Source organism: Myotis lucifugus, unplaced genomic scaffold (genome assembly GCF_000147115.1).
Source record: "Myotis lucifugus unplaced genomic scaffold, Myoluc2.0 scaffold_4, whole genome shotgun sequence".
Classification (NCBI taxonomy): domain Eukaryota; kingdom Metazoa; phylum Chordata; class Mammalia; order Chiroptera; family Vespertilionidae; genus Myotis; species Myotis lucifugus.
In genome coordinates, this window is record NW_005871052.1 from 10595143 (window position 1) to 10603926 (window position 8784).

An 8784-nucleotide genomic window follows, 5' to 3' on the forward strand; every position below is an offset into this window, starting at 1 on the left:
CAAGGAGCAACGAATGAAAAATAAATAAGTGGAACAACAAATCCATGTCTCTCTCTTTCTCTTTCTTTCTCTCTTTCTAAAACCAATAAATAAAAAATTAAAAAAAAAACAGTCCTTGGTGATTGGCACAGTTGGTTGTAGCATCAACTTGTACACCAAAGTTTTGTAGATATGATTCCCAGTCAGAGCACATACCTAGGTTGTGGGTTCGAACTCTGGTCAGAGCATGTACGGGGTGCAACCAATCAATGGATCTGTCTCACATCGATATTTCTCTCTCTAAAATAATCAATAAACATACTCAAAGGTGAGATTAAAACAATTTTTAAAGTAATTTTAAAAAATGGGGGAAAGTGAAAAAAAACACACTTGAAAAGATGGAGGCACAGAGCAACGAGAAAAAAATAATAAAATGGCTATAGAAAATCCTCATATATCAATTGTTATCTTAAATGTAAATGGTCTGAATTCAGCAATAAAAAGACACAGAGTAAGAGATTAGACAAAAAAACAACAACAAACAAACAAAACTCAATCATATGCTGATATCAGGAGAGACATCTAAGCTAAAAAGACAAAGAAACTCAAAGTGAAAAAGTGGAAAATAATTCTCCAAGCAAATGGTATACACAGAAAAGCAAGTGTAGCCGTGCCAGTGCAGCTCAGTGGTTGAGCATCGACCCATGAACCAGAGGGTCATTATTTCATTCCTGGTCAGGGAACATGCATGGGTTGTTGGGCCAGTAGTACAGGTGTAAGAGGCATTCAATCAATGATTCTCATCATTGATGTTTCTCTCTCTCCCTCTCCCTTCCTCTCTCTGAAATCAATAAAAACATATTTTTAAAAAAAGAAAAAGAAAAGCAAGTTTAGCCATACTTACATCTGACAAAATAGATTTCAAGATAATAAAGGTAACGAGAGAACAGTGGACATTTTATAATCATAAAGGGGACACTGCATCAAGAAGACACAACACTTCTCAATATATATGCACCCAATCAGGAAGTAGCAAAATATATAAAGCAACTACTAAAAGAACTAAAGGAAGAAACTGACAAAAACACAACTATGGTAGGGGGTCTAAATATCCATAAACAGGGTAGATCATTCAAACAGAAAATCAATAAAGAAATAAATATCAGCCTGAAATGACACATTAGACCAAATGGACATAGTTGACAGTCACAGACCCTTTCATCCCAGAACATTAGATTATACGTTCTTCTCCACTTAACATGGAACATTCTCAAGGATAGAATGTATATTGAGACACAAAACTAGCCTCAACAAATTCAAGAAGATTAAAATCATATCAAGCGTCTCCTACAATCACAAGGCTTTGAAATTGGAAATCAACTGCAAAAAGAAAGTAAAATAATCCCACAAATATTTGGAGATTAAACAACATGCTACTAAAAAATGGGTCAAAAAAGAAATGAAATGTGATATCAAAAGATATAGAGACAAATGAGAATGACAATATGATATATCAAAACTTCTGGGCCCTAGCCGGTTTGGTTCAGTGGATAGAATGTTGGCCTGCAGACTGAAGGATCCCAGGTTCTATTCCAGGTAAGGGCACATATGTTGGTTGCAGGCTCCTCCCCAGGCCAGGCCCTGGTCAGGAGGCATGCAGGAGGCAACCAATCGATGTGTTTCTCTCACATCTATATTTCTCTCTGTCTTTCCCTCTCTTTTCTACTGCCTCTAAAAATCAAAGGAAAAAATATTGTAGGGTGAGGATTAAAAAACAACAACCCCTTCCCGCAAAAACAAACCTTCTGGGATGCAGTGAAAGTAGTAATAAGAGCGAAATTTATTTCATTACAGGTCTATCTCAAAAAACAAGAGAAATCCCAAGTAAACAGCTTAACATTACATATTAATGTACTAGAAAAAGAACAATAAAAGCAACCCAAAGTCAGCAGGAGAAAGGAAATAATAAAAATTAGAGCAGAAGTGAATAAAATAGAGAACAGAGAGACTATTTAAATAATAATACAACAAAGAGCTGGTTCTTTCAAAAAATTAATAAAATTGGCAAAACCCTGGCTAAACTCAATCAGAAAAAAGAGAAAAGACTCATATAAACAAAATCACAAATGAAAGAATTTACCATAGACATCACAGATATACAAATGACCATACTAGAATACTATGAATGACTATATGCACTAATAACCTAAAAGAAATGGGTAAGTTATTAGAAAATATATACCTTCCTATACTGAATCATGAAGAATTGGAAAATCAAGTACACTGATCAACAGTGGGGAAATTGAAACAACAACAAAAAAAACCTCTTAAAAAATAAATTCCAGGAGAGAAAATGGCAGCGGTATAGACGGACATGTCCCATGCCTTGTCCCGGAGCAGATAGGGTAAGCAGCTGAACCGAGTAACATCTAGCCTGAATAGGCAGAGGAAATTCAGCTGGGAGACAGTTTGCAGCTGGGAAAGGCAGAGGACTCCCGGAGAAAGGGGATTGTTGGAGACTGCGGCTGAAAACTCTCCCGGAAAGGCTGGCTCAGCCTCAGAGTCCGCGCCATCTTAAGTGGCTGTTTTTGGAAGCGTATACATCCAGAGACCTTGCAACCACGGCATCCAGGAATCAGCTACTGACCCAGAAACACTGGATCTAAAGCAGCACGAACACGTGGACTCAGAGGAGCCGTGCTCCTCCTCACGGAAAGGTCAGATTTCGCCTTGATAAGGGTGCGGTTTGCAATTCAGGATGGAGAGAGGAACGTGCGCGGAGGTAGTCTGCGCCCTGCGAGGTCCGCGGCCGTTGGGGCCAGCGTGATCCGTGAGTGTGGAAGGGGTCTCACAGGGCTGCCACCAGAAGGGAACGCTAAAAATAAGCCCATAGCTGGACTGGGTGCAAAAAGGCAGCCTCGGATTTTGCCAGTGCGCCAGCTGCTTAGTGCCAGGGGAAAGGACGTGCGGAAGCGACTGCACACAGAACTGGACGGTGGAGGGTTGCGAGAGCTCGCGCACCTCCTCAGGCTCTTTTTTTTTTGTCTCTCCCCCTTAAGTCTTTGACTTTGATTATTAAACCCCATACATAGGATCGCCCAATTGGGGTCACTCGCAGAGACTGCAGGGAAAAGTTGTTTTTGTGGAACCTGGGAATCAGAGCTGGGAGTAACAATCAAAGAAACAGCTCTGTGGCAGAAACAGCTCTCCCAAACTACTGGCTAGAGAGGACTTATAGCCTAGGAGGTCAATCCAGAAACACTGGCACCCAGAAGCTGAACCACAAACTGACTCTTCTGTAAACACAAATAAAGGCAGTCTGGGAAACAAATACTGCCTGCTTTAAAATCAGGACTGTGGTTTACAACACGGAGGAACAGTGTATCGCAGGGAAATTCAACACTCTCCTGAATACCTGGCAGGACTAAGGCATGCCAGACAGAAGAGTAGAGGAACTTTCCTAGGACCTTCACTACTGCACTTTTTAATTTATTTTTTATTTTATTTTCACCTTTTACATAAGAAACTAATTTTTTTCTTTTTTCATCACCTGATTTTACCTTTTTAATTACTACATTTTTATTTTTAACCAGTATTAATACTACTACCATTTTACCTTTTTTAAAAGTGTCATTATATTTTCTCTTTATCTTATTTTGGGATTAGTGTTCTACATTCTATTTTCATCTTTCCTTTAGCATCATTTTACTCTACCTCAACTTTACCTTTACTCCAAAACTCTCCTCCTCATTTTTCCCCTTTTGTTGTCCTGTTTCTCTTACCCTATTCCTGCTTTAGATTTTCCCTATTCCTTCTTTTTACCCCCTGTTAAAATTTCACCCTACTTATAAACCTAATTTCCAATCCCCTGCTCTAAATCCATATACACCTCTGTCTTCTCTTTCTTCACTATCCAAATTTTATTTCTCTGTCATTTGGTTGTTGTTTACTTGATTGTTCAGTATATTGGTTTTTTTTTTAATGCTTGTTTGTGAGATTGTTTTGCTTTTTCTTTCTATTTTTCTGTTTGTTTGTTTTGTTGTTTTTTTTCTTTTCCAGTTATTTATTTATTTATTTATTTATTTATTTATTTATTGCTCCTGTTTTCCCTCGCCTCACTTGATATCAATTGCTGTTTGTAGTTTGCATTCTGTTGCTAGAATTTGTTGGGATTAGTGGCTGTTCTATTGGAGTTTTCTCCACATATAAATAGTTTCTTCCCCTCTTCTATTTCATTCTCTTTCTTTTCTCTCTTCCTTTTTTTCCTTTTCCCAATTTCATTTTTGCACTCCTTTTTTTCCTTTTTTCTCTTTTTTCTTTTTCTCTTCTTTTTTCCTTATCCCCTAATTCTCTTTGATCTTGTGATCACCTTTATTTGGGGTTATTAGTATCGTGAACACATTTGTGTTCAGTGCCTTGTGCTTTGTGCCTTTAAATCAATGCAGCAGAGAGAGAACTACATAACCAAACACCTGGAAAAGAGAGACCATGGGGTGAAAAAGAAACAGCCAGCATATGAAAGACAAAAAGGCATCATGAGAAAAGGAAGTTAACGAAATGGAGGCAATGGAGGCAAGCAACCTGTCAGACAAAGAATTTAGAGAAATGGTCATAAGGTGGATGAAAAGAATGGAAGACAAATTCAACAAATGTGTAAGAACCAAGAGGAAATGAAGAAGAACCAAGAAGAAATGAAAATCGACATCACTGCTATAAAGAACTTAATAGAAAGCATCAACAGTAGACTAGAAGAAGCAGAGGACCACATCAGTGAGCTAGAAGACAAGGTAGGAAAAAATACCCAAGCAGAGCAGCTTCTAGAAAAAAAATTAAAAAGCAGGAGGAGAGCCTAAGAGAACTTTGGGACAACACAAAACAAAACAACATCCGCATAATAGGGGTGCCAGAAGGAGAGGAAACTAAGCAAGGAATAGAAAACCTGTTTGAAAAAATAATGACAGAAAACTTCCCTGATATAGGGAAGAAAAAGCTCACACAAACCCAAGAAGCTCACAGAGTCCCAAACAAAATGAACCCCTAAAGACTGACGCCAAGGCACATTATAATTAAATTGGCAAACACTAACGACAAAGCAAGAATCTTAAAAGCGGCCAGAGAGAGACAAAAAGTTACCTACAAAGGATCCCCCATCAGGCTACCGACTGATTTCTCAACAGAAACACATCAGGCAAGAAGGGAATGGAATGAAATATACAAAGTCATGCAAAGGAAGGGTCTGAATCCAAGAATACTGTACCCAGCAAGGCTATCAATCAAGATTGAGGGTGAAATCAGGAGCTTCTCAGATGAAAAAGGACTACGGGAATGTATTACCACCAACCCAGCAATGCAAGAAATGCTAAAGGGTCTGCTGTAAAAAGAAAAAATAGGAAATGAAGAAGGAACACAGAAGTAAAGAATTAACATGGCGACAAACAAGTATCTATCAATAATAACTTTAAATGTAAATGGATTAAATGCCCCAATCAAAAGACATAGGGTAACTGAGTGGATAAGAAAACATGACCCATATATCTGCTATCTACAGGAAACCCACCTCAGAAAAAAAGACGCACACAGACTGATGGTGAAGGGATGGAAAAAGGTTTTTCAGGCGAATGGAAATGAAAAAAAAGCTGGGGTAGCACTACTGATATCTGACAAATTAGATTTCAAAGTGAAGGACATAAAAAGAGATAAGGCCACTTCATTATACTAAAGGGAGCAATCCAATGAGAAGAAATAACTCTGGTAAACATATATGCAACCAATATAGGAGCACCCCAATACGTAAGTAAACTTCTGGAGGGGATCAAGGGAGAGATTGACAGCAATACAATCATGGTAGGGGACTTTAACACCCCACGATCACCATTGGACAAATCCTCTAAACAAAAAATCAGCAAAGAAACATCAATCTTAAATGACTCACTAGATCAGATGGAATTAATTGACATCTTCAGAACATTTCATCCCAAAGCCACAGAATATATATTCTTCTCAAGTGCACATGGGTCACTTTCAAAGATAGACCATATATTGGGTCACAGGCAAAGTCTCTTCAAATTCAAGAAGATAGAAATTATATCAAGCATCTTCTCAGATCACAATGGCATAAAACTGTTAATTAACTACAATAAAAATAATCCAAAGAAATCAAACACATGGAGATTAAATAGCATGCTGTTAAACAATGACTGGGTTACCAGAGAGATCAAAGAAGAAATAAAAAACATCATGGCAAGAAAAGACAATGAAAACACAACAATCCAAAACCTATGGGATACAGTGAAAGCAGTCTTGAGAGGGAAGTTCATAGTCTACAAGCCTACTGCAAAGAACAAGAAACAATGATAATAAATTACTTAACCCTACAACTCAAAGAGTTAGAAAGAGAGCAACCAGAAGAGCCCAGTGTAAGCAGAAGGAAAGAAATATTAAAGATAAGAGCAGAGATAAATGACATAGAGACCAAAAAAAAAAAAAAAAAAAAACAATACAAAAGATCAACAAAACCAAGAGCTGGTTCTTTGAAAGGATAAACAAGATTGATGAACCTCTAGCCAGGCTCACCACGAAACAAAGAGAGAGGACCCAAATAAACAAAATCAGAAATGAAAGAGGAGAAATAACAACAGACCCCACAGAAATACAAAGGATTGTTAAAAAAATACTATGAACAACTCTATTCCAACAAACTAGACAACCTGGAGGAAATGGACATATTCCTAGAAAAATACAACCTTCCAAAACTTAATCAGGAAGAATCTAAAAATCTCAATAGGCCAATAACTATGGAAGAAATTGAAGCAGTAATCAAAAAGCTTCCAGCAAACAAAAGCCCGGGACCAGACGGCTTCACAGGGGAGTATTACCAAACATTCAAGGAAGAACTAAAACCTATCCTCCTCAGACTATTCCAAAAAATTCAAGAGGAAGGAACACTTCCAAGCTCATTCTATGAAGCCAGCATCACCCTAATACCAAAACCAGACAAAGACAACACAATGAAAGAGAATTACAGGCCAATATCCCTCATGAACATAGATGCCAAAATCCTCAACAAAATCTAAGCAAATCGGATCCAGCAGTACATCAGAACGATCATACACCATGACCAAGTAGGATTTATCCCAGGGATGCAAGGATGGTACAATATCCGCAAACCAATAAACGTGATACATCACATAAACAAATTGAGACATAAAAACCACATAGTCATATCAATTGATGCAGAAAAAGCATTTGACAAAATCCAACACCCTTTCTTTTTTTTTATTTTATTTTATTGATTTTTTACAGAGAGGAAGGGAGAGGGATAGAGAGTTTGAAACATTGATGAGAGAGAAACATCGATCAGCTGCCTCCTGCACACCCCCGACTGGGGATGTGCCCGCAACCAAGGTACATGCCCTTGACTGGAATCGAACCTGGGACCCTTGAGTCCGCAGGCCGACGCTCTATCCACTGAGCCAAACTGGTCAGGGCAAACACCCTTTCTTGATAAAAACTCTCAGCAAGGTAGGAATAGAAGGATCATACCTCAACATAATAAAAGCCATATATGACAAACCCACAGCCAACATCATAATCAATGGGCAAAAACGAAAACCATTTCCACTAAAAACAGGAACAAGACAGGGATGCCCCCTCTCACCACTCCTGTTCGACATAGTACTGGAAGTACTAGCCATTGCGATCAGACAAGTAGAAGAAATGAAAGGCATCCAAATTGGAAAAGAAGAAGTTATACTGTCCTTATTGGCAGATGACATGATATTGTATATAGAGAACCCTAAAGACTCCATCAAAAAATTATTAGACTTAAAAAAGGAATTTGGCAATGTAGCAGGATACAAAATTAATGCCAAGAAATCATGGCATTTCTTTACACCAATAATGAACTTACAGAAAGTGTGACTAAAAAAGCAATCCCGTTTACCATCGCTCCAAAAAAATTAAGATACCTAGGTATAAATTTAACTAAGGAGGTAAAAAACTTATATGCGAAAAACTATAGGACACTGAAAAAAGAGATAGAGGAAGACATAAACAGATGGAAGAACATACCGTGTTCATGGATTGGTAGAATCAACATCATCAAAATGTCCATATTACCCAATCTATAGCTTCAATGCAATCCCCATTAAATTACCAACGGCATATTTCACAGATCTAGAACGAATGCTCCAAAAATTCATCTGAAATTAAAAAAAAAGACCTTGAATAGCTGCAGCATTCCTGAGAAAGAAGAACAAAGTAGGTGGAATCTCAGTACCAGATATCAAGCTGTATTACAAAGCCACTGTTCTTAAAACAGCATGTTACTGGCACTTGAACAGACATAGAGATCAATGGAATAGAATAGAGAACCCAGAAATCAACCCAAACCACTATGCCCAATTAAATTTCGACAAAGGAGTCAAGAGCATACAATGGAGTCAAGACAATCTCTTCAATAAATGGTGTTGGGAAAATTGGACAGATACATGAAAAAAGATTAAACTAGACCACCAACTCACACCATACACAAAAATAAACTCAAAATGGATAAAGGACTTAAAGGTAAGACAGGAAACCATAAAAATACTAGAGGAATCCACAGGGGGCAAAATAGCAAACATATGCTGACGGAATTTCTTCTCTGATACTACTCCTAGGGCATGGAAACTAAAGAGAAAATAAACAAATGGGACTACATCAAAATAAAAAGCTTTTCACAGAAAGCAAACCATCAACAAAACAACAAAAAGGCTGACTGCATGGGAGAACATATTTGCCAATGATATCACCGTTAAGGGTTTA